The 25,127-nt window shown below is 41.8% G+C and overlaps 1 pseudogene; it reads left to right on the plus strand.

Moving 5' to 3' along the window:
- Nucleotides 1-9,950: 9,950 nt before the first annotated feature.
- LOC122638809 lies at nucleotides 9,951-21,923 on the plus strand (annotated as a pseudogene).
- Nucleotides 21,924-25,127: the final 3,204 nt, after the last annotated feature.

Consider the following 25,127-nt stretch of genomic DNA (forward strand, 5'->3'; position numbering starts at 1 on the left):
ACCTAATCTAGTAAAAATAACCAAGAATCCTTACCTAGGCACGCTTGGATTCTCAAAGGACCCAAGGTAATGTGAGGATTTGGTGTGGAAATAGTCACACTACCCTCCAAAGAGCTTTCCTAGGCGTTTAGAGAAGTTTAGGGAAAGAATGAAATGAAATGGGCCCCTCTCAGACTCATATAACTGAGTCCCGATTCTTTGGGCGTTGGCACTGGGTGATGCATCCAACGCCCAGAGACAATGCCCAGTGATTATATTTTTGCTGATTTTGCGTTTTAACACATAGGAACTTGGATATTACCTAAAATAACCTTAATAAACATGGAAATATGAATTTTTACAAACCAACCATATAGGTATACAAAAAAAATAATAATAATTAAATTAATTAATTAATTACAAGAACACAAATGTACCAAATAATCTAATAAGAAAATAAAATTGCTACTTAGGGGTTTAGTGTAAAGCACATAGGAAATTGGAATTCCTTACTTTTGTGTTAGTTTAAAGTACCTATGCTTATACATCTATCAGAAATAGTGTGTGTGTAAAATATTTAATTACTATGTGCCTAATACTGTCTGTGTAAGAACTGAATGGTGTGATGCTATGCAAAACCAAACATAGGTATATAGGTATGTTGTAATATGTATTTGCGACGTGTAGGGAGCATAGATCTTGTCATACCCATAACCTAGGACAGCCAAGTTTAGGATCTAATAGGTTGTCTAGCCAATCAAAACTCTTTAGACGCTAAGGTACCTCGAGCCAACCCATATATATTCTCATTATTTATAGTCATCTGGATTTTAGTAGACATGTACTTAATTCTTTTAATTAAGTATAACCTGACACTTAGAATCCTTTTCTATGACAGGACCCATTACCTCAGCCAAGGCTGGAGACCCCAGCATCATGATCTATATTAGACAACTACGAGAGAGACTGAGACGGATACGACTAGTACTACCCCGAACCGAGAACTGGTTGGACTTTTATCTAGCCCATGCTACCATTAGTAGACCAGGGGAGCGAGACTTTTCTATGTCCTTAGCTGAAGACGTAAGAGCAGACATAGAGTACCTACTTGCGATGGAATTTGTGATCAGAAGGAAGCTGGAATTGCTTGCCTGTTAGACCAAGTAAATAATTAAAAGTCTTTTACTTAAAAATTTGAAGTCTCTCATATAGTGTCATGTATAGCACATCATTACATAAAATGTTTAAGAAAGAGAATCAAAACACAAAGTGAAAGAAACACCTCACAATAAACAAAGATGACATATCTAACAATCCACCTTACTGGTGCGACTCATGAAGTTCACTGGAACTATGGACTAGGTTTGTACCTGCACTAACTAGGAAATAATTGTTGACCCCGATGAGCAATATTGGAATATTGAACATGCTCCTCTTTTCAGAGAAGCAGCGATGGTCAACACAAGAAGAAGTTCTCGTGGTGGTCGCAAAGGAAAACAACCTCGTGTTATACCGGAGGTTGAACTGCCAGATGGGACTGAGGCTCAAAATTCTGAAGCATCGGCTGCTTTGTCAGGGGCACCAGCGACTGCACAAGCCACTGCTGCAGCACCTCAGTCGAATGTGGCAGTCGACGATGTAACTGCATTATGACCTCTATGATGTGGACCATGCAACAACAACAAGAATTGGTTGGTCAGGTGTCTACATAATTTGCAACCACGATGCATGAGCGTGCGGCACCACCACCACCACCCAACCGACTCGTACTATTTCCACCACCTGTGCCTCAACACTTAGCGGAAAACTCTACGGCCAAGGTGATGGAGAGATTTAAGAAACTCTAACCGCCTGCATTTTCCAAAATAACTTCCGAGGCATTGCAGCCGGAACGGTGGATTAGTGCCCTAGAAAAGGCATTTGAAGTACTTGAGTGCACGGACGCACAAAAGCTGATATGTGCAGGTTATCAGTTGTAGAATGAAGTCGAAGCTTGGTGGAAAGCTACTAGGCCTAATTTGGAAGCCACTCACCCGAATCCCATGTGGGAGCAATTTAAAGAAGTTTTCTTCAAGAACTACTTCCCAGAGAGTTTTAGGGATAGGAAAGAAGCTGAGTTCACTGCACTGGTGCAAGGGACCAAGTCAGTGCTGGATTACCAATAGCGGTTTGAAGACCTGTTCCATTTCGCTCCAGAGCACCTGAAAGGGGAAGTTAGTAAGGCAAAGAAATTCGAGAAAGGACTCAAGACTGAGATTGGATCAGTATTGTCAATCATGGACATCCGGGACTATGCTTAGATGGTCGACAAGGCGAAGACAATGGAAGATAGATTTAAAGAGAAAGAGAAAGAGAAGGCTACGACATTGCCTGGGTTGAACAAAAGGCCAAATAATTTTCAAACTTTTGGATGGCCAAATAAAGTTTATCGAGGAACAAATTCAAGCCCTAATCCAACTCCATACCATAGGCCGAACGTGGGTCAGAACCCTTTTCGCCCCACTTTCAATCTACCTGCTCAATCGACTACGAGTCAAGTGACAATAGCAGCCTCGCCAGCCCGATCAGCAACAAGTCAAGCAAACCAAGCCTCAACACCAACTGTTCCATCCTATAAATGTTACCTGTGCAACAAGGAAGAGCACATGGCTAGAGAATGCAAATCGTGTGGGTATAACAACAACACGCCCAACTAGCCCTATGCTAGACCATTCCAGCCATGGGACAATTGAACGCGAGGAAAGTTGTTCACAATGACAAATGAAGAAGCTGAGGCAAACCCTGAGGTATTGACAGGTACGCTCACTGAACACTACTAAGTTATAGGGAATAATTGGCTTACTTCATGTAACCTAAACTACATACAAACCCTAGGTACCCTGAGGGTCTCAACCATACCTGTATGAGTATTATTTGACTCGAGCGCATCCCACTCTTTCGTTTCTACCACTTTTGCGAGTAGGATGAAAGATCAACCGAGAGACATCGGGCACGAACTAGTAGTCAGCACACTGATGGGTAGTGTCGTGAGTTTGAAAGAGGTATATGACCCTTGCCAGATTGAAGTTTGTGAGAAGAATCTAACCGCACGATTGATAAAGCTTAATATGAAAGATTTTGACGTAATACTAGGCATGGATTGGTTGTCCGCCTATGGTGCAAACATCTTGTGTGCAGAGAAGAAGATAGTGTTTAAGTTGGAAGATGGGTCGGTTCCCACCTATCAAAGTGAACCAAGAAGGAAACCCAGAAGGATAACCTTATCTGCCCTTCAGGCACAAAAATTGTTAGACGAAGGGTATCAAGGCTTTTTGGCCACCGTGATAAACATAGAGGTAAAGATAAAACCCTTGGAAGAACTGGATGTCGTCAGAGAATTTCTTGATGTTTTTCCAGATGATCTGACACAGCTACCGCCTGACCGCGACATAGAGTTTGCGATTGATCTAATTCCTGGGGCAGCACTGGTGTCCAAGGCACCCTATCGGATGGCGCCAATCGAACTAAAGGAGTTGCAGGTTCAACTTCAAGACCTGCTGAAGAAGGGATTTATACAACCCAGCGTATCTCCATAAGGAGCACCCATGCTATTCGTGAAGAAGAAGGATGGTAGCATGCGACTGTGTATCGACTATCGCGAGCTGAATAAGCTGACTATCAAGAATCGGTATCCATTACCGTGCATCGATGACCTATTTGACCAGCTACAAGGAGCAAGAGTTTTCTCCAAGATTGATCTTAGGTCGGGATACCATCAACTGAAGATCAAGAGCGGCGACATCCAAAAAACAGAGTTTAGAACTCTATACGGACATTATTTCCTGGTTTTATCGTTCGGGTTAACCAACGCCCCAACAACGTTCATGGATATGATGAACAGAGTATTCCATGACGTATTGGATAAGTTAGTCATTGTATTCATTGATGACATTCTAGTGTACTCCAAGAGCGAAGAAGAGCACGCTCGATACCTTACCTTTGTATTACAGCGGTTGCGGGAACACCAGCTCTACGCCAAATACCGCAAGTGTGAATTTTGGCTACACCAGATTGGATTCTTGGGACACATCGTCACTAAGGACAGCATTAAAGTGGATCCAGGAAAGGTGAAAGCGGTTCTCGAGTGAGAGACTCCGAAGAGTGCCACTGAGATTCAAAGTTTCTTAGGTTTGGTCGGGTATTGCCGACGGTTAATTGAGAATTTCTCGCGCATCTCGACACCCATGACAAAACTTACAAAGAAGGGAGCCAAATTTGAATGGAATGAAGCATGCGAGAAAAGTTTGTAGGAATCGAGAAACCGATTGGTGACAGCTCCAGTCTTGACCATTCCGGACGGCACCAGAGGAATGGTGGTGTATACTGACGCATCTAGGATAGGATTGGGTGGCGTCCTGAAGCAGAAAGGTAAAGTAGTCACCTACGCCTCTAGACAATTAAAGGAACACGAAAATAACTACCCCACTCATGACTTAGAATTGGTAGCGGTGGTCTTTGCGTTAAAGATATGGTGGCATTACCTATATAGTGAAAAGAGTGAAATCTTCAGCGATCATAAAAGTCTGAAGTGTTTCTTCACCTCGAAGGAGCTGAACATGAGACAGAGGCGGTGGTTAGAACTGGTGAAAGATTATGACTGTGAAATCCAGTACCATCCTGGTAAGGCCAACGTTGTTGCTGATGCGTTAAGCTGAAAATCTCAGACTGCATCTCTCGCTTCCTTAGTCGTAAGCGAGCAGTTGGTAGAAGAAGCTCAAAAGTTTGACCTGGAACTCGTGATCGAAGGAACGACTATACAATTAGCAGCTATGGATCTACAGCCGTCGATATGAGAAGAGGTAATTGCGAAGCAACCATTGGACCCCGAGCTGGCCAAGATTATTTGGGAAGTACAACATGGAGTCCATAAGGACCCAGATTTTTCTTTGGCCTATGATGGTGCACTGAAGTTTCGAGATAGATTTTGCGTGCCTGATGATTATGATGTCCAAGACCGAATCCTTAAAGAGGCACACAACTCACCCTATAGAATTCACCCCGAAAGTACGAAGATGTACAAGGATTTGAAGAAGTATTACTGGTGGATGGGAATGAAAGAGACCATAGCGATATACGTGTCCAAGTGCCTCACCAGTCAACAGATTAAAGCAGAGAGACACCAACTGTATGGATCATTACAGCCACTTCCCATACCTGAATGGAAGTGGGAAAGGATCACTATGGATTTCGTGATAAATCTGCCCAACACCAGGAAGGGCATGAATGCGATTTGGGTGATCGTAGACGGACTGACAAAGGCAGCTCACTTCGTACCGATCAAGATAAGTTATTCAATGGAGAAGCTCGTCCAATTATATATAGAAAATATAGTCCACTTACACGGCATGCCTATCAGTGTTGTGTCTGATAGAGATCCTCGGTTTACCTCAAGGTTTTGGAGGAGTTTACAAAAGGCATTGGGATCTCAACTGAATCTTAGTACAGCTTTCCATCCGCAGACAGACAGACGGTCAAAAAGAACTATCCAGACTCTGGAGGATATGCTTCAAGCCTGTGTTTTGTAAATGAACAATAGTTGGGATGCTCACATACCTCTGGTGGAATTTGCATACAATAATAGTTATCACTCCACCATTGGCATGGCACCATTCGAAGCTCTTTATGGACGGAAATGTCGAACTCCACTATATTGGGATGAAGTTGGGGAACAAAAATATCTCAGACCTGAGATGATACAAGCGACCTGTGACAAGGTGGATGTCATAAGAGAGAAGATCAAGGCAGCCCAGTCAAGACAGAAAAGTTATACGGATAATCGAAGGAAGGACATTGAATTTGAAGTCAGAGAAAAAGTGTTCCTTCGAGTGTCTCCAACTAAAGGATTGCTACGTTTTAACAAGAAGGGCAAGTTGAGCCCAAGATTCATCGGTCCTTATGAAATTCTTAACAAAGTGGGACCCGTAGCATACCTATTGGCATTACCACCATCTTTGTCTGGCGTCCACGATGTTTTCTATGTGTCGATGCTGAGGAAGTACATTAACAACCCAACACATGTACTATCAACTGAACCTGAACAGTTGGACATGGATATGACCTACGAAGAGCAACCTACCGAGATATTGGACAGAAAGGAGCATAACCTCTGTAACCGCATGGTCGCCTTTGTGAAGGTTCGATGGCGAAACAACCCGATAGAAGAAGCTTCATGGGAATGTGAAGAGGAAATGAAGGAAAGGTATCCTCAACTCTTCGAATTGCAAGGTAAGCAAATTTCACGGACAAAATTTTTGGGGAGAAATGTCAAACCCTGGCCCTGACTAACTGGAATTTTGATTGAAAGACAAGAACCCCTGACCAGGCAACCAAGTACACTGTGGAGTATCACTCCAGTGATTTGAATTGATGAAGAAACCTGTGCATGTCTTCCTACATACCTGTCAGAAGATGGATAGTTGATCCCTACAACTGCACAGCTCAAGTACTGCCTGGACCCCAGGTAATCTCTCTCCTCTCCATAACTGTGGGACCCACCTCTGGAAATGTGTGTAAAAGACTCTAATTGGCATGTGGGGACAATGCCCTAACCATGGGTCAAACCCCTGTGCAAACCCACTGAGATTCAGCCTTGCTGAAATCTCTGGGCGATGCACTGGGCGATGCAGACAAAGCCCAGAGACATCGCCCAAAGTGCAAAACAGCATATTAAATTGATTTTAAATTATGGGGACCACTCATATTGGACATGGGAACCCTCCATAGGTTGAGGGGAGTCTAAGGGACCACCTCATACCCTTGGACCACTGTGGACCCCACCAATGTCCCCAAAATCACTAAGAATCATTCTAAAAACTCATTTTGAAAAAGGGCCTTAACCAGCCAAACAGGCCTGAGTCAGCCTAGGCCTATAAATAGTAGTGCCATGGGTTCATTTAAACCCTTGGCTACTGTTCAAATCATGGGGAAGGGAGAAGAAGGAAAAGAGAAGAAAAGAGAGGAAAAGAGAGGAAGAAGAAGAAGAAGAAGGGAGAGAAGAGAACCAGCTTTGCATCCAAAGCTTAGAATCGAGCAGCCATAGACCTGTGCAGGTATATATCTCTGCCCCTACCTGCTGCTCCCTTGGATGCTTGTTATTTCAATGAGTTTCTGCTCTCTGGCAGCCTAGAACAGCTGGGAACTGCCAAGAACTACACCAGATCTGCCATGCAAGTATGAAGCATGGAAGATCTGGGGATTTCATGTAATTTTACAGGTCTGTTATGCTGGTCTTGGAACCGAAACCTGGCTGTGCATGGCTGCACTACCCAGTTTCACTGTTAATTGGTTGTTTGGAGCCCTGGATGCAAGCCCTGGCTACATGGGACCTAGCCTTAGGTGGTAGCAGCCCTAGATTACCATTTCATACGTAAATCCAGCCTTGTATGTGGTCAAAATCCAGATCTGCAACTGAAGAGAACCTTGTGATACTATTCACTGGGCTGTCTGGACAGTCTCTAATAGCCAAGTGGTGGGCCCAGTGGAAAATCCACATGGACCAAAGTGAAGATCACCGTTGGGGTCACCTAATACCCTAACATGCATAGGGGAAAGATTTGATCACTGCCCATAACCAACAACCTTGGAAACTCAACCAAATCTCATTTTAAAATTTCTAGCCGATGCACCCAACGCCCAGAGACATCGCCCAATGAATGAATTGCTGCTGTTTTGATGTTCTGACTTGGGGGACCTCACCCATTAGCCATGATACTGTGTGGGAAGGTGGAAAATGACTTAAATGCCCATCCCCGCATCTGTCCATATGAGCGAATGCTTGGGAACCCAAGTAGGCCCCGCAGGACTTGGAAACCCTGCCTGTGCTTGGTCATGCAGCACTGTCAAGCTGGGGACAGCACTGTGAGCCTATTGGAACCTAGGGTCAGGTACTAATACTATAAATGACCATTTTACCCTAGGCCACCATCTCTGGATGATGCACCGAGACATAGGCCTAAGGCCCAGTGCAAGGCCCAGAGAATTCCAAGTGAAGACCAACTGAACACTGGGTCAACCCAGTGAGCTTAGATCAACCCTAGGACCTCCAAAGATAGATTGGAATATTGAAATGACAATTTTTTATTTATATCTAGGATTTGATCCCCGCGCTCGAGGCCTACAACCAGACTGCAGTTGGAACTGAATTTGCAACCGAGTTCTTAGAACCAGACCCAGGTGAGTGAAGTATTATCATGTATGTATGTGTAATTATGTTACTATGCTAGCAGTTAAGAATCTTAAATTATAAATGCTGTGTTATCTAATTTTGTTCAATTATTCAAATTACTACAAATTGACTGTTTGTTGATCAACACTATGAATCTTATCTGATGATTGTGAATGTTAGACTAGATGCCGTAGTCGGCTTGGAAATGAGGCCGGTGGTAGCCAATAGTATGGGATACAGTTGACACCGCCTGACTCATATGGTACCATATAGACATGGGGCTAGAGTTTCATTACCCGTGCTACGCACCCTTGCCAACAGGGGTTAAGGTGTTGGATGCCTGTGAGGGTGACCATATGTATATATCAGAAAAGAAAAGAAATGAAAAGAAAAGAAATATGTTTGCACCGAAATGGTGAATATGGACTATAATCCAGAAAAGAAAAGAAAAGAGAAAAGGGATGGCCATAGGTTAATCACAGAGGGCTGGTTGGGCTGACCTTGGTGAACGGATGCGGGAGCTGATTGGTCCTCTCTGACAACTCAATGGGTGTATCACGGGAAGGGGTAACCAAGCCTGCACCAGGGATACATGTATTGGGGATTGTAGTAGCATTGACCTGACTTAGTTGTATTGCTAGGTGGCTAATAAATAATCTGGACTTGCATATCTTATAGGATCAAGTGGATTGTGGTTGCATGTGCATGCATGATGATATGTTTTGCTCACGAGCTCAGTGGGGCTCACACTCTATTATACATTGTTTTTCTTCTAGATGATTTTGCAGGTGGATGCCATTGTGGCATGGAGGCTCATTATGAGGAGGAGAGCCCTGGTTATTATGATAATATTCGTGTGGACCCCGATGGAGGTTGGAGGTCGTGCCAATGATGCGTGCATTCTCGGTGGTCATTGATGAAGACCATTGAGGAGTACACTTGATGCTTTTTGTCTTGGGGGCTCCTTTTTGTTTTGTTAGGAGTTTATCCTCATCTTGCTTGTGGTTTAGCTGTAGTTTTTCTTACTTTCTTTTTGGGGTTGAGTCAGCTCACCCTGTATATATATGTAAGTATTTTCTTTGGCTTTTGTTCTTGTCAGCTTTACTTCTCAGTTTGTGGGTAGTTTGGGGAATGTATCAGAACAAATATATGTATGTATATATTATCATCATATCCCGTATCGCTATGCTTCCTCTTTGTTATTGTAATTGTAGTTTATCTACAGCACTCTGATCTTGCTTATGGTAAAGTGATGAATATGGAACCATGAATGTAATAATTGCTTCTAGATCTGTGGGATTTGGCGGATTGCCGTTACGCAATTCGGGTCACCTACCTAATCCTCCCAGGGGGTGGTTTGGGGTGTGACATATATATATATATATGCAATATTATATACTTATAATTAATACAAGGTCGGGTTGGGCCGGGCCGGGTTAAGCCCGGGATCTAAACCCTGACCCGACCCGACCTTGCCAAGGCCAGACTATAACTAAACCTAAACCCACCCTCAGGGTTGAAAAATCAGGGTCGGGTTCGGGCCGGGCTCAGGGGTTCGGGTCAGCCGGGCTTTATTTACAACCCTAAAGAAATGTATCCCATTGATTGAATACTTGAGTGACATATGGAGGCCTCCCTTCCAAGGAAGGAACCATTTTCATTCTATGATCTCATCTACACTCCTCCCTCCCTCTGCTTTTATTCCCACTTCACACCTTAGCTTCCATCACAAAAGTTAACCACCACCAACCGCCTTTCTTCTTCTTCTTCCAAACAGACACTCTCTGCAACCTATCTTTAATGGGCATCAAAGTATTAGTGATCTCCTTCCTCATAACATTACACCTCTTCACCCTCCTCTTCATCCCCACAATACTAACCAGACTGGCCACCGGATTCCAGCCAGTAACCACAATTCATCTTCCTAAATCCCAAAGTCCATACCCTGTAATTTTTGCCTACTGGATCTCTGCGTCGAAGGGAGACCTTGCAAAGCTAAAACGTGCTCTGCAATCATTCTACCACCCGGGGAATTACTAACTCTTCCACGTGGACCACAATGCGACGGCGACAGAGCATCTGGAGCTAACCCAATACGTCTCTAGCAACCCAGTCTTTGCCTAGATGGGTAATGTTTGGGTGGTGTAGAAATCAAATTTGGTAACCTACAGAAGACCCACTATGCTTGCCACCACTCTCCATGCCATGGCCATGCTTCTGAGGACCTGCAATTGGGAGTGGTTCATATATTAATCTCAGTGCTGCTGACTATCCCTTAATCACTCAAGATGGTAAGGTGAGTGCCCCTGTTTTTGTTTCTCCCTTTCTTTTCTTCTTGTTCTAGGTTTCTTTCTAATTGCATAATTTGTGACCCTTTTCTCAGATCTGATCCATGCCTTCTCTGACATGCCTAAAGATCTCAATTTCATATAGCACAATAGCCATTTGGGTTGTTGTAAACTGTGCGAAACTTTTCTGTACTTTTTTATATGTCTTCGCAATTTCTCTTTGCTGCAATTCAAATTCATACTCCTTAAATGCTTTTTAATATTTAGTTGTGAAGTTAGTGCAACAATATTAACTATTAGAATGTGAGCATTCCATTAATCACATAGGTTTAGGGATTACCTGAACCGAATGGAATCACAGCGGAAGGGAAGATCGAAGGCGGCTTGCAGTTACAAGCACTACACAATCTCTACAGGCTTCTCCTCAGAGAACTCCACACCACAATACCCTAGGCAATGATGGAAACCCTAGAAAACGTAAAACTCGAAAGGAGGGAGAGATCTAAAATAATTAATGCCCCTAGGGTTTATGCCTTATGTCTATATATAGGCTAAACCCTGGGATTGGCCAATCAGAGGAGGGATCGGTCACTTAAGCGATCGTCCCTCTCTTTCTCTCATTTTTGGCTCGGCCGGCCTGCCCCATGTGGGTGGACCAGCTGGGCCTCAGGCCCATCTCCGATTTACATCTCCCACTCGCCCACACAGGGCGCATATATTATGCATTCAAGTTTCTTTCATTCTGTGTTATCCTCCATATAGGTAATGGGGCATGTGACCTGTCGAGATGATACAAGGTAGGAGTACTATATCAAACTTCCATCTAGCCAACATAGTACATCACTCTCAAAAGTCTCGAAATACCCTAAACGATCCACTTACACCCGATCTAACACTCTCGACCCCTCATGATGAGCAGTGTTAATCCTTGGTATGTAATGTACTCATGACTGTGTCGATCACAAATACGACGCGTCGCCCGGGCAATGAGTCACATAACAAAGGTGTAACGTCCAATGGTTTTCCCTGAGCCCCACATATCAATCAAAATATCCCCAATAGCTTTCCCAATCGCTTCCCGCTGGACTGCATCATCCATGGTCCTAAGGAGAACGTCAAAGTAGCGTCATTGGGTGTCTTCTTCATGACATCGTCTCAGGTAATAAGGGTATTGTGGGATTAATATAATCCACGAGGCTCACACAGTGACGAAGCAGGGATCCATTCGGTCACTCTCACAATCGGTCATCATGAGCACATGCAGTATGATATGCATGCTATGGCGTAACTTCCACTAGGGTAGCCATGTCACTCACAATAAATAAATGCCATACAGATCTTAGTCTAGTCGCTACTCTAAGCGCCTAACCTGAGTCTCTAGCGCAGTCACCCTCATGGTTTCTACCTAGAACCTCACATCTTGCTTCTAACAGGCTACTTGGAAGTGCGGTGTCTTCCAAGTTGGACCAAGTAAGGGTCTCATCTTAGCTCTAACTAAGGTACCATAGAGCACACATGCTCATGGGCTCATCTCGCTCACTACACCCCAACATCGAGGCGAATCACCCATGTGAGTGGTTCGATTCTAAGCCTGGTGACTTCTTTACAAACAATGAATGTATACACACAAGATTACTTAAACAAATATATGCTCATCAATAAATGTAAGAGGAATACAGATAAATGTCCATTACAAACAAAGTGTTCTCAAAGCAAATACATATCAGATCCGCCTTAGTCAATGGATCAGCCAACATATTGCCAGTGGAGATATGCTGCAGAACCACTTCACCTCGCGCTACCATGTCTTGAATGTAGTGATACCGTATGTCAATGTGCTTGGCTCTACCATGGAACTTAGGGTCCTTCACAAATGCAAGCACTACTGTGCTGTCACAGTGTATAAACACAGCATCATCTGAGTGAGCAGAAACGCTAAGGTCGCGTTTGGTAACGGTCTGAACAAAGAACGCCCGTTCTTGACTAGATACGTTCTTTTGTGTTCTTGGTGTAGAACGGCGTTCTGAGATCGAAAATGACCATTTGGTAATGGTCTCAAGAACACCGTTCAGAACGAAAATGGTGTTTGGTAAAACCTGTTCTTTCCTATTTGATATTAATTACAATAATGTCATTTCTTTGTCAATTATACCAAAAAAAAGACTTGTAGAATCCTTTTCTCTTACCAACCTTAGCATAAAATTAAAATATCTCATTAACATAACCAAAGTAAGTATAAAAAGATGTTAAACTTCAAAGATGCCATTAAAATTGGGTTCTTGTGTGGATTAGTGGTATAACTGACTATGCTATGAACAGTTGAATAAAGAGGGCCTTGGTGGACTCGAACCACCATCCTCTTGGAACATGAGTATGTTCCAAGTGCTCTACCAATTTGAGCTAAAGACCCATCAAAACTGAGTGCAACCCCTTTCTTCTTCTTCTTTCTTTCATCATTATTATACTCCAACTCCACCAGCCCAGTTTTCTTTCCTTCGTATTTTGTTTGTCTATCTACATACTGATATAAGGTAATCATAAATCATGTTTTTCTACAACTCAATCTACTAACTATAACAGTCATATTCATTACCAAAGAAAATGGTTCAAATGACCCCAATTGGCTCGGTCCAAATGAGGGTAAGACAATGCCTACTTAGAAATGGAGTGTGCACAAACATTTTTAATTCCACAAATAAGAGAAAAAGAGTAATAATCAAAACTAAGCATAAGCCGCTTTAACATCTCACTTCTGAAGGAACTATTTACATTTCCCTTGAAACCAAACACCAAAAATAATGCAGGAAAAACAAAAGACATCACTAATATATAACTCCCTTTTTTTTCCCCCATTAACTTAGGCTCACAGTGCCTAGTTTATCAGATTCAACCACATTAGTTAGATACTTAACACAAGTTTGCTACCCTGTATTGTCCCATCTGTTTTTTCATAGCTACCCTGTGCTAACCTCATCTTCTGGAAGCTAGCTTCTAGTTCAAATGTTCCATCCAGCAGATTCAGTTTTAAAAATTCTGCTTCTACTGCCTATCAACAGAAATATGAATTTTCAAACATTCTTCATTGATATTCCAGACTCAAACAAATTTTATTAAGCTAGAGATACTGAAAGTAAACAAAAAAAAGGGGGGGGGGAAAAGAAAGAAAGAAGGAACATATATAATGGTCAGCATGAAATCACAATTTCCTAGTTGTGGAATAATGCAGGAAACAATAGGAGAAACTGATTCTGGAAACATCTTGATTTGTCTATAGTATTCTAGTGTAGGCAGATTTCAAAAAACTTGTGGGTCATTTGGGCCCAACAGAATTGAAGAATGTTGATTAAAAAAATTGAGAGAAATAGGAGGCTTGATCACAATGAGCAAGGCTAGGGTTAGTCCACTTGAAAGAGAACCACTCCTCAACCATACCCAAAAGGCCCAAACAACTCCATACAAACATGCTATTTTCAAGGGTCCATATAGGTATTAACCACACAAATTTGGCCCTTTTGGCCTAACTAGAATCCTAATATAACTCAAATTACAGTTAAAAACTCCCATGAGCGCTAGATGTCTTTAATAAATAAAAAAAACTACAGATTTAAGAAATAGTAGACTCCTAATTTAATTATACTTCTTTCTTTTTTCTCCTAAGCCACATAAAGCACACAATGACAATAAAAGAAAACTGTGCACATGAAAAGCTAGTAAAGGCTCCGTCTGTTTTAAGTTGAAGAAATGTGGAAAGACAATGATCAACTTGTTGAAAAGTAAAAGTTCTCAAATTCGATTTCGAGAATTACACATTACAACACAAAGAGAGCAGCTAGACTTTAATCACAGAGACTCTCCCTAAGAAACCAAGCAATTGACATAAGAAAGCAGACCCTTTAAACCGAAGAAACTTAGCTGCTTGAACTCTTTCGTTTTCTGATGTCCAATGAAAAAGCCATTCTAGCAGCCATGGGCCATTAAATTGAGATCAAATGTCATTTAATTCATCAAGAAATGAAAGTCTAGTCATAGGCTGAGTATGACTAGACTCATATTCTGGCAGCCATGGGCAATCCCATTTTCTTTTAACACCTTTATTGCTCTACTTAGATCCTTCCAACAAAACCAGGTTATGGTCTTGCAAACTTCCAAGACCTAAACCTTCCACTGACTTGGGAATGCACATAGATTGCCAAGCTATAGGGCAAATTGCCTTTTATGACAAGGTATTTCTTCATGTTCATTTCCTTGTGAGCATCTCTTATGGTTGCTAGTGATGCTCTAAAGAGAAACATTATCCCTCAAGAGGGTTCCCACAGCTAATTTTTGAGATTAGATCGATCACTTGTTGAAACAAAGACTTTCTATAACTTACCAAATTACAGGAATAAAGTATTCAAAGAAAAATCACAATTTCAACACTAGTAATAAACCAGATCCTCTGGTACAATCTGAGAAAAAAACCAAAACCCAAAAAATGAAACATAGCTCACACGAACCAACAACTTTGCCAGAGACGTTACAGTAGGAAAAAAATTTAAAAGAAAAAAAAAGTCTATTGTGTATGCATCACTACATCACTAGAGATGCACGATACATTAATTGGAACAACTCTTTCTGAATATATCTTGCAATCTGATTTTACTTCTCAATCAAAATGTAAACAAAGATTTGAGAAAGAATATACAGGGTTCAAGATCGACGGAAAGACAATCAGAACCGATATTCTATATTACAGTAAAAATCACAGACTAAACTAGACTACACTAAATCTGAGATATAATATTACCTGAGACAAAATGGGAAACAAAGGGGTGCTTCTCTGTGTCTGTTTTTGATTGTAGGGTGCTGATCCACTTCCTGAGACAAAATCAAAAATAAATTGGATCAATCTTCCATAATCTCCACACAGAGACGGTGAGGGGGAGAGTATGAGAGGGAGAGAGAGAGATAGAGAGAGGAAAAGAACAAAAAAAATGACACAGAGTATGAGAAGGAGAGAGAGAGACAGAGAAAGGGAAAGAGTGAGAGAGAGGTATAGAGAGTGTGAGAGATCGAGAGGGAGAGAGAGCAACAGAGAGAGGGAAACAACGTTACCAGAGCATGCGAGAGATAGAGAGGGAGAGAGAACGAGAGAGAGTGAGAGATCTCACCTAGGGTTGCAGAGCAAGTCCTACCTTCATCGTCTCCTGGTGCTAGCAGAGCGAGAGAGATGAGTGTCCTTATTTCTCTAAAAAAAATCATGGGTTTTGTGATTTATCCGTCGCTCGCGTCGTTCTTTGTTCTTTTGGTGCTCAAGACCTCCGGTTCGTTCTAAAAGAACGAAAAAAAGAACCGCAAAGCCAAAACCTTTTCATGTTTTTTTGTTCTTTTTGAACAAAAGAACTATTCAGAATGCTATTCTGAACGTTACCAAACGCACTCTAAGTCTCTACAAGAACCTCCTGAGCCAAACAGCCTCCTGTATTGCTATCGAACATGCGACGTACTCCGACTCCATCGTGGATAGGGCAATGCAGGTCTGCTTCTTGCTACTCCAAGTGACAGCCCCGCCTCCCAGGATAAACGCATACCCTGAAGTGGACTTACGCTTATCTCTATCACTAGCCCAATCAACATCACTATAGCCTCTCAGTCTCAAGTCTGAACCACTGAAGGTGAGCGAGAGGTCTGCAGTGCCACGTAGGTATCAAAGTATCCTCTTTATTGCCTGCCAATGAGCTGGCCCTGGGTTACTCTAGTAATGGCTTACCATGCCAACGACAAAGTAAATATCTAGACGCGTGCACATCATCGCATACATCAGACTGCCTACTGCCGCTGCATAGGGTATTTTGGACATTTGATTTCTCTCTTCATTACTCTTAGGGCATTGGTCTAGGCTCAAAGTGCATGCCTTGTCCATTGGAGTGTCAATAGGTTTTGAGTTGCTCATATGGAACCCCTCCAGGACTTTTTTTATGTAAGTCTCTTGAGACAAACTAAGAAGTCTCCTAGTGCGATCCCTCACAATCTTCACACCCAACACAAAGTTGGCCTCACCCATGTCCTTCATCTCAAAAGTAGAGGACAGCCACTCTTTAGTGGCGACAATCATTCCAATGTCATTCCCAGCCAATAAGATGTCGTCAACATACAATGATAGGATAAAAAACCCTACTTTAGACCATTTAACATACACACAGTGGTCCTCTTCAATCATGTCAAAACCCGCAGTGGTAATGGCATGGTGAAATCTAATGTACCACTACCTGGACGATTGCTTAAGGCCATAGATGGAACGTTTGAGACGGCATACTTTGCGCTCATATCCCTTCTTCTCAAAGCCCACAAGTTGAGCCATAAAGTTCTCCTCATCCAGTTCTCCATTGAGCAAAGCAGTTTTAACGTCCATTTGATAAAGCTCCAAATCTAACTTTGCGACAATGGCTAGAATGAGATGAATTGAGGCCATTCTCACCATAGGGGAGAACATCTCATCGTAGTCTATACCCTCCTTTTGGGTATATCCCTTCGCCACAAGACGTGTGCCTTATACTTGTCAATTGATCCATCTGCCTTTCGCTTGACCTTCAGGACCCACTTGTTCCTGATGGCCTTGCGCCCAGGTGGAAGATCAACTAACTCTCAGACTTCGTTCTTACTTATAGAACTCAACTCATCTTCCATAGCAGCTTGCCACATTTCCTTAGCTGGAGAAGAGAGCGCCTCACTCACTGAGGCTGGCTCATCCTCATCCCTTGGGGCACAGACGAGGATAGCATCCCTTTCGATCTTAAAATGACATCGAGGAATTTGTCCACATACGCTCTTACGCGCAGAGGGTTCTTAACCCATGGGTTGTGCGCTTTCATTAGGTAGCGCAATCCCACTGGGCTGATGATCACTCTCACCCTCTCTGGCGATCTCTTGATGAGTGTTTAATTCCTCACCCTTGCCAAGAGTAGGTGAGACACTTTCATCAGTCTCTACCTTAAAAAGATCAAGGTCTCTGCCAGCATCACTGATGCTAGGGAAATCGGTCTCAAAAAAATCCACATCGCGGGACTCACTCTCTGTCATTCCTCCATCTTGATGTTCACCGTACACTACATAGCCTTTTGAGGTCTCAGAATATCTTATAAAGATACTCTTTTTAGCTCTAGAGCCAAGTTTCCCAAACTTATGGGAGGTACTATGAACATATCCTGCACATCTCCATGGTCGCATATACCCCAAAGTGGCCTTTGCGCCTTTCCACAATTCATAAGGAGTGGAGGGAACTAACTGTGATGGCACGCGGTTAAGGACGTAGGCAGCGGTCAACATAGCATCCCCCCAGAAAGATATTGGGAGGTTGGCCTGTGCCATCATCGATCTAACCATATCTAAAAGCGTCCTATTCCTCCTCTCTGCTACACCATTTTACTATGGAGTATGGGGAATAGTCAACTGCCTAGTGATTCCTTTTTCCTCACACATCTCTTTAAATTGATCAAACAAATACTCACGTCCTCGGTCAGTGCGCAGAGTTTTTAACCTCTTGCCTTGCTGATTCTCAACCTCTACTACAAAGTGTTTGAAACAATCTAGCGCTTCGTAGCGGTGAGCAATCAGATATACATAACCATATCGTGAATAATCATGGATAAAAGTGAGAAAATAGGAAGCACCATGACGTGCCTTCACGTTCATTAGTCCGCAGATGTCTGAATGGATAAGCTCTAGGGTCTGGGTTGCCAATTTAGCCTTTCCAAAAGGCTTCCGGTGGGCCTTATCTGCTAAATAGGCCTCACATATCGGTAAGTTGACTTTAACGAGTGACCCAAGAAGGCCTTCTCGAGCTAACCGTCCCATCCTATCTCGACCTATGTGTCCTAGTCTAGCATGCCAAGTAATTAAATCAGGACTAGTATTAGAATCAACTACAAAAGATGAAGAGAAAATAATAGGAATTATCAAATCTAATTTAATAAAACCATTCTCAAGCCTACAATGTCCAAAACTACTACCATCCAATCGTATCTCAAAAATGTCACCATAAAAAATAAATGAATATCCTAAAGTCAATAATGTAGTAACTGAAAGTAGATTATACTGGATTTCTTGTGCATATAGCACATCATGAAGTAGCCAGACGCGCCCAGTGCGCAAGGTGAGCTGGTAGGTACCAACTCCTCGAACTGCTTCACTAGTGCCATTCCCCATGTATATACTTTGGGCGCCATCCGGAATCTTTCTATAATCTACGAACCCTCCTTGATCTAGCACTATGTGTCTTGTTGCACCTGTATCCACAATCCAATCAGATTGGGTTTGGGCAACCAAAACATGTGTACATACAAAAGGACAAGGAGAGAGAGGCAGAAATGGTACCTGCTTCGCTTCATGCAGTCACGAGCGAAGTGCCCCATCTTCTGCCAGTTATAGTACTTGACCTTGGTGATATCTTTCTTTCCACCTCGCTTGCCACATCGGTGCTTGGTGGTCTTATGCCCAGTTGGCGCACCTTTCTGAGCTTGATCCTGATTCCCAGTGGTCCTTTATCTCTTGCCCTTAGACCCATTCTTGCGCTACCCCGCTTGGGCGACAAGGGCATGTGATTGGGTCGCCTCTAGGCGCTCCGCCTCTAGTTCTACATGAGCGGCAATGTCATTAAATGTCTTGATAGTGTTGTTATGTATCAGAACTATCTTCATCTGCCCCCAGAAATCAGGCAACGTCCTGATGACGGCTTGTACTTGCTGCTCATCGGTAAGGTGTACCCCAGCATCATCCAATTTTGGATCATGTCTTTCACGACCCTGAGGTGTTCAACCATAGTGTGCTTGGGGTCCTTACGGTACATCTCAAACTTCAAGGTCATGGACCTAAGTCTTGTCGTGGATGTACAGCCACAATCGAGCCTTACCTGGTCCTACATGGACTTGGCAGTCTCGCACTTCTCATACTGGCCGATGAGATCATCGTGCATCGTGCTTAACATAAGAAAGTGCACACTACGATCTCTCTTAAACCAATTGTCGTAAGCCTCTTTTTCTTGACGGTGACGAGCGGTACTACCCACTTCGGGTGGGGCCATCTCAGTGGTCAGGAGGTCTAGGTAATCTTGCTCATTAAGCAAGAACTTGGCCTTTCGGTGCCACATGTCATAGTTGGTGCCATCCAACTTGCTGCCTTGGTTAAGGTCGGCCACAACAGTCTTAGAAGTCATCACTACAATGTGCAAGGGAGGACATTTAGTATACATCCATAGATCCACACATGTGTTCAAGAAACCCTAATTAAAATTAATGGTACCCTTTCCCACACGGTGAGACCAAAAACTTCGCTAAACTGGTAATCAAATCTCACAATGTGTGGGTCTGGGGACGTATAACTTTAACTGATTTCGAAAAAATGTAGGAGAAAAACAAGAATCTCCTAACCGAAGTTTAATGCGCCATACATACGGGTGCGCAAGGGACTCACACAAGAGACCCAAATTTGGTACTCGAAGTGATATGCTGAGTCGGTACAAGGTTGTGATATGCAGTACAATAGCTCCCATTACATGGCTTCTCAAAAAAAAGATATTAAAATTACAATCGGCTCTTTACATTTAAGATCCCTACTACAAACTACCGGCGAGCACTGCACTTTGTATCACTTTCAGGTACTAACTCTAACGCACATCTATCCAAATAAAACACATCACTCAAAGTACCAAATCCATCCCATGAAGATATCAAAATAGCAAAACACATGGTGTGCATGGAATGGGGTGTTTGACAGCAATACTGTAATGGCAGCGTCAAATAGGTATGTACCACAATTGGGGGAATCACATGTTTCTTTATTAACAAAGTGGCCCTGGGCGATCTCCAATACACATGGAAAAAATATGAAGCGATTTGGGACAAACCCCTATCTCCCATTTTTCTCCCATGGATCTCACAAAATGGTTTCACACTAATATGGGTTGTACATGACATAAATAAAATACCCCCAAAATGAGAAACCCTACAGGGGAGATCTTCAAAATTTGATGGGATCCACAAGAATAAATAAAAATATGATTTAATTCTAGATCATGAAACCATATAATAACCAATTCAAAACAATCTCCAAAAACGACCCATAACCATACATATAAGCCCATTAGAGAAAAAAGGTAAGGAGGTGGGTGAAGCGATTCTCACTTCACCCACCTCCTTCCCCCAAAAAACCCTACCTAACAAATCCTAAAGATATCGATTCTGTCTTCGTTTTTTTTAATCTGTGGGGCTGGCTGCCATTCTAGCAGCCTTATGGCACACAGCTGCGGCAGCAGCAGGCCGTCAACCGCGGCCAGCACAAGCAAAAGAAAAAAAAACCAGAGAGTGCTCTGTCTTTAAAAAAAAACTTAAAAAAAAAGAATCTGCAAAGTAATGATTACTTGTAATCATGATAGCTTTTTTTCAAACCATAAAAAGTTATGAGAACTTTGCTAAATTCTCACGTCATGAAATTTTTTAAAAAAAACACAAGAAACGCAATCATTACCTTTTAAAATAAACCTTTCTTTATTTTTTTTCTTCTTCTCGTTTTCTGGTTTTTTTTTTTTTTTTTATACTACTCGGCAGCAGTTGCTTGGCCCAGCCAACGGCTGCTGCCATGTGTACACCTTGCCTCACACGGCCGCGGCAGCGTAGGCCACGGCCTGTTGCTGCAGCTGCTATGCACGGCCTAGATAGTACGCGCCCCTACACACATCCGCGGCAGCCATTGCTGTGGGCGTGGGCCAAGGGCAGCGAGGCGTGGAGAAGAAGAAAAGAAAAAAAAATGTGCAAACAACAAGCCCTAATCGGCTCTAATACCACTGTTAGAATATGAGCATTCCATTAATCACATAGGTTTAGGGATTACCTAAACCAAATGGAATTGCAGCGGAAGGGAAAATCGAAGGCGGCTTGCAGTTAAGCACTATGCGATCTCAACAGGCTTCTCCTCAGAGAACTCCACACCACAAAACCCTAGGCAATGATGGAAACCCTAGAAAATGGAGAACTTGAAAGGAGAGAGAGATCTAAAATAATTAATGCCCCTAGGGTTTATGCCTTATGTCTATATATAGGCTAAACCCTAGGATTGACCAATCAAAGGAGGGATCGGTCACTTAAGTAACCATCCCTCTCTCTCTCTCATTTTTGGCTCGGCTGGCTTGCCCCATGTGGGCGAACCAGCTGGGCCTCAGGCCCATCTCCAATTTACATTAACTAACTTGCTTTAAAATTTGTAGGAATAAGAGAGGAAAACCTATCATCATTGACCTTGGACTCTATAGCCACAACAAATCAGAGATCTGGCGGATTATAAAACAGAGGGCTCTCCCAACTGCTTTCAAGCTATGTACAGGTTTTTGTCCCCTAATCCTTTCTCCTTCGTCTTCAATGTTATGCTTCGTTATAGCTATAAACAAACACACACACACAAAAGGGCACCTGCAAGACATGTAGAAGTATCAGAAAAGTATATAAACCATCCAGTGTGTGACTAATGTCTAATGAGATGAAAATCAAAATGCTTGGTAGAAGACAATAACCACCAATGACCATTCCAGTATTTATGGAAAAAATGTAAACCAAGGCAATAACATATTCATATATCCAATTGGGAAACATTAACATTTATAAAATTAATGTACTTATGTTTCTCATTCCTTCATTTTCCTACTTTCCAGGTTCTGCTTGGACTGTTTAATATTAACTACTATTGTTGAAGAATTTTGATTGCCTATTCTAGCTTCATTTTCATGTTTTACTTTTGGGGATTTATAATCTTATAAGGTATCCTCTTTATGTCAGGCCAAATATTAGATAATGGGTGGATTTGCTTTTCCTCTTTATGTAAGGATATTACGAATCTTGGTTCTTCCTGAGATTCTTCAATGACTTAGTATAAAATTAATTGGATCTTTCGGTCTGTTCATTTTGTTACAGAGAGTGGTGTTGAAGCTAGACTTTACATGATGCCAAAGGCAAGCAAAAGACCATGAAGTCAGTATCTACCCTTTTCCGGTACTGGTTGGGTGTTTTGCAAAATTCATCTTTCTGACTTGAAGTAAGAAAAGCGGACGAGTTCAGAGTTTTAATAGTTCTTCATGGGAGTATACTCTAAACCAGTTGTGCTTTAGGCAATGGGTTTGGAACTTCTAATATTGTTGTAGTTAAGAGTGTTTAAAAAGGTTAGACGGAGTTTTGAACTTCTTCCCAAATTATTGGTACCTTTTTTTTTATTTTTTATTTTCTTATATTGAAACACTTGTCTCTCCATCGTACCTGTGCCATCTCACACCTTCGATTCTCTCCACTTATTTTGAAGAGTTTCTCTTCCCTGACCGTCCATGGTCTTCTTCCCAAGTCATGGACGTTCAATGTAATGCTGATATATTTCTCAGCTCTCCCCCTACAATCACTCACATCTCTCTCTTTCTTTCTCTCTGACCCTCCCCTTAACTCTCCCTTTTATCGTCTCTTTCTGAGTTAGGGTTTATAGCATTTTTTTTTCTCTAAACTATTTGATTCTTACCCATTGCAGGTTTTAGTTATCATTGAATGGCAACCAGACTATTTCAGTCCCAAATGAGCGACAAAGCAGAGCCAAAGGCTTGAGGTAAAGGGGAATTCGTAAAATCAAGACAGAAGATCATTGAATACATCTAATCCTCTCTTTTTCTCATCGAAATCGAAACTTCAAACATTTTTTTTCTTTTCTCCATAGGTGTTCATTGATTTGCTTTCTCTAATTTGTTGGTTACCTTGATGAAACCATATGAATTAGATGTTTTCATTAATGATATAGCAATAGTGTAATTGGCTCTTGGTCTGTCATGTTACTTGACTTGAAGAAACTATTTTGTAAGCTAATGATTGAGTTCTTTTACCTGGTTTACTTACTGAAATTGGTGCATTATGTATATTGTTTCATCAAAATTGTATCATCCATTCATATTTTGTGCTTACACGTGATTGTTGAAAAATGCTCACACGTGCATTTGCGTCTGCATAAGAACATCAACACAGATGGAATTCATTAAAAAAAAAAGAACATCAACATGGATGGCATTTTTTATTTCAGGAGGGGTTGGACAATAATTTCAGGTACTATTGTGTTTGGGTGTAGGAGCCAGTGACAAAGTAATGTTCTTTTCTCCATATATTATTTAATTTAATAAACTCTCTTTCTCTCGTATACATTTTAGAGGAGACTATTTTTTAACTCAATCTCTGTCCATACTCTTCCCCTTTACCTCCTCCACTTCTCTCTTTCGGTCTCCTTCCCAATCTCTCTCTCTCTCTCTCTCTCTCTTTCTAACACACACGCACATGCACATGCACACACACAAAGCTTTAGACTTAACTCTCCCTCCATCCATGATCTACCCCTCCCATGATCCTCATTCTCTCTCTGACTCTCCCTCATGTTCCTCTTCTCTCAAAATCTCTCGTTCTCTCAATGATCTAACCCGACTTGTTTTTTTATTACCCCAACATATACTCACATGCATTTGCACGTGCACATTTACTATCTAATTTTTGAACAAAAAAGTGTAAACCTAACAGGCAGATCGATTTGGATCGGTATTGATTGAGACCAATACCAATTCCTGACCGATCCTGTATCTGTGGGTTAGTACAAACAAGGGTATAAATATATTAAAAAAATTATTTTTTCTTTTAAAGAAAATAGGGTAACCTAACCAATGCAATCCTATACATATCGTTCTGGACCGGTATCGGTGGAGATGGAGATCGGTATCGATTCCTGGCCGATCCTGTATCGGTGGATCGGTACGAACAAGGGTAAAAATATAATTTTCAAAAAAAGAAAAACCGGGGTAAACCTAACCGATCCCGACCGGCATTGATCGGTATCTACTGAGACCGATACCGATTCCTGGCCAATCCCATATCGATGGATTAGTACGGACAAGGGTAAAAATATTTAAAAAATAATAATTTTTGGGAAGAAAATAGGGTAATCTAACCGATGTAGACCGATCCGTGTTGGTCGAGATCGGTTAGGTTTACCCCTGTTTTCTTAAAAAAAATCTTTTTTTACATTTTTTTCATTGTCCATATCGATCCACTAATACAAGATCGGCCAGGAATCGGTATCGATCTCCATCTCCACCGATACCGATCGGGGACCGTATTTATCGGACTGCATCGGTTAGGTTACCCTATTTTTTTTCTAAAAAATTACTTTTTTTTAAAATATATTTTTACCTTTGTCTATACTGACCCACCGATACAAGATCGACCAGGAATCGGTATTGGTCTCAGCCGATACCGATCTAAATCGATCTATCGATTAGGTTTACCTTTTTTTTTGTTCAAAAATTAGAATTTTTTTTTACATTTTCACCCTTGTCAGTACCAACCCACTGATACGGGATAGACCAGGAATCGATATCGGTATTTGCAAAGGAATTGGGGAGAGAGAGAGAGAGAGAGAGAGAGATCATTGAGAATAAAAAAAGATATTAAAAAAAAAATAGCAATAAACGTTTTGAGATTTTATGGATTCAAATAGAGAGAGAGGGGAGATATCGTTGAGAATAAAGAAGTAATTTTTGAAAAAACAAATAAAAAAACAGCAAAGAGCTAGAGAAAATGAATATCTACCTTATTTAATTAAGGGTTTTTTTTATTGCCTTA

This window comes from Telopea speciosissima, chromosome 9 (genome assembly GCF_018873765.1).
Source record: "Telopea speciosissima isolate NSW1024214 ecotype Mountain lineage chromosome 9, Tspe_v1, whole genome shotgun sequence".
NCBI classification, from domain to species: Eukaryota; Viridiplantae; Streptophyta; class Magnoliopsida; order Proteales; family Proteaceae; genus Telopea; species Telopea speciosissima.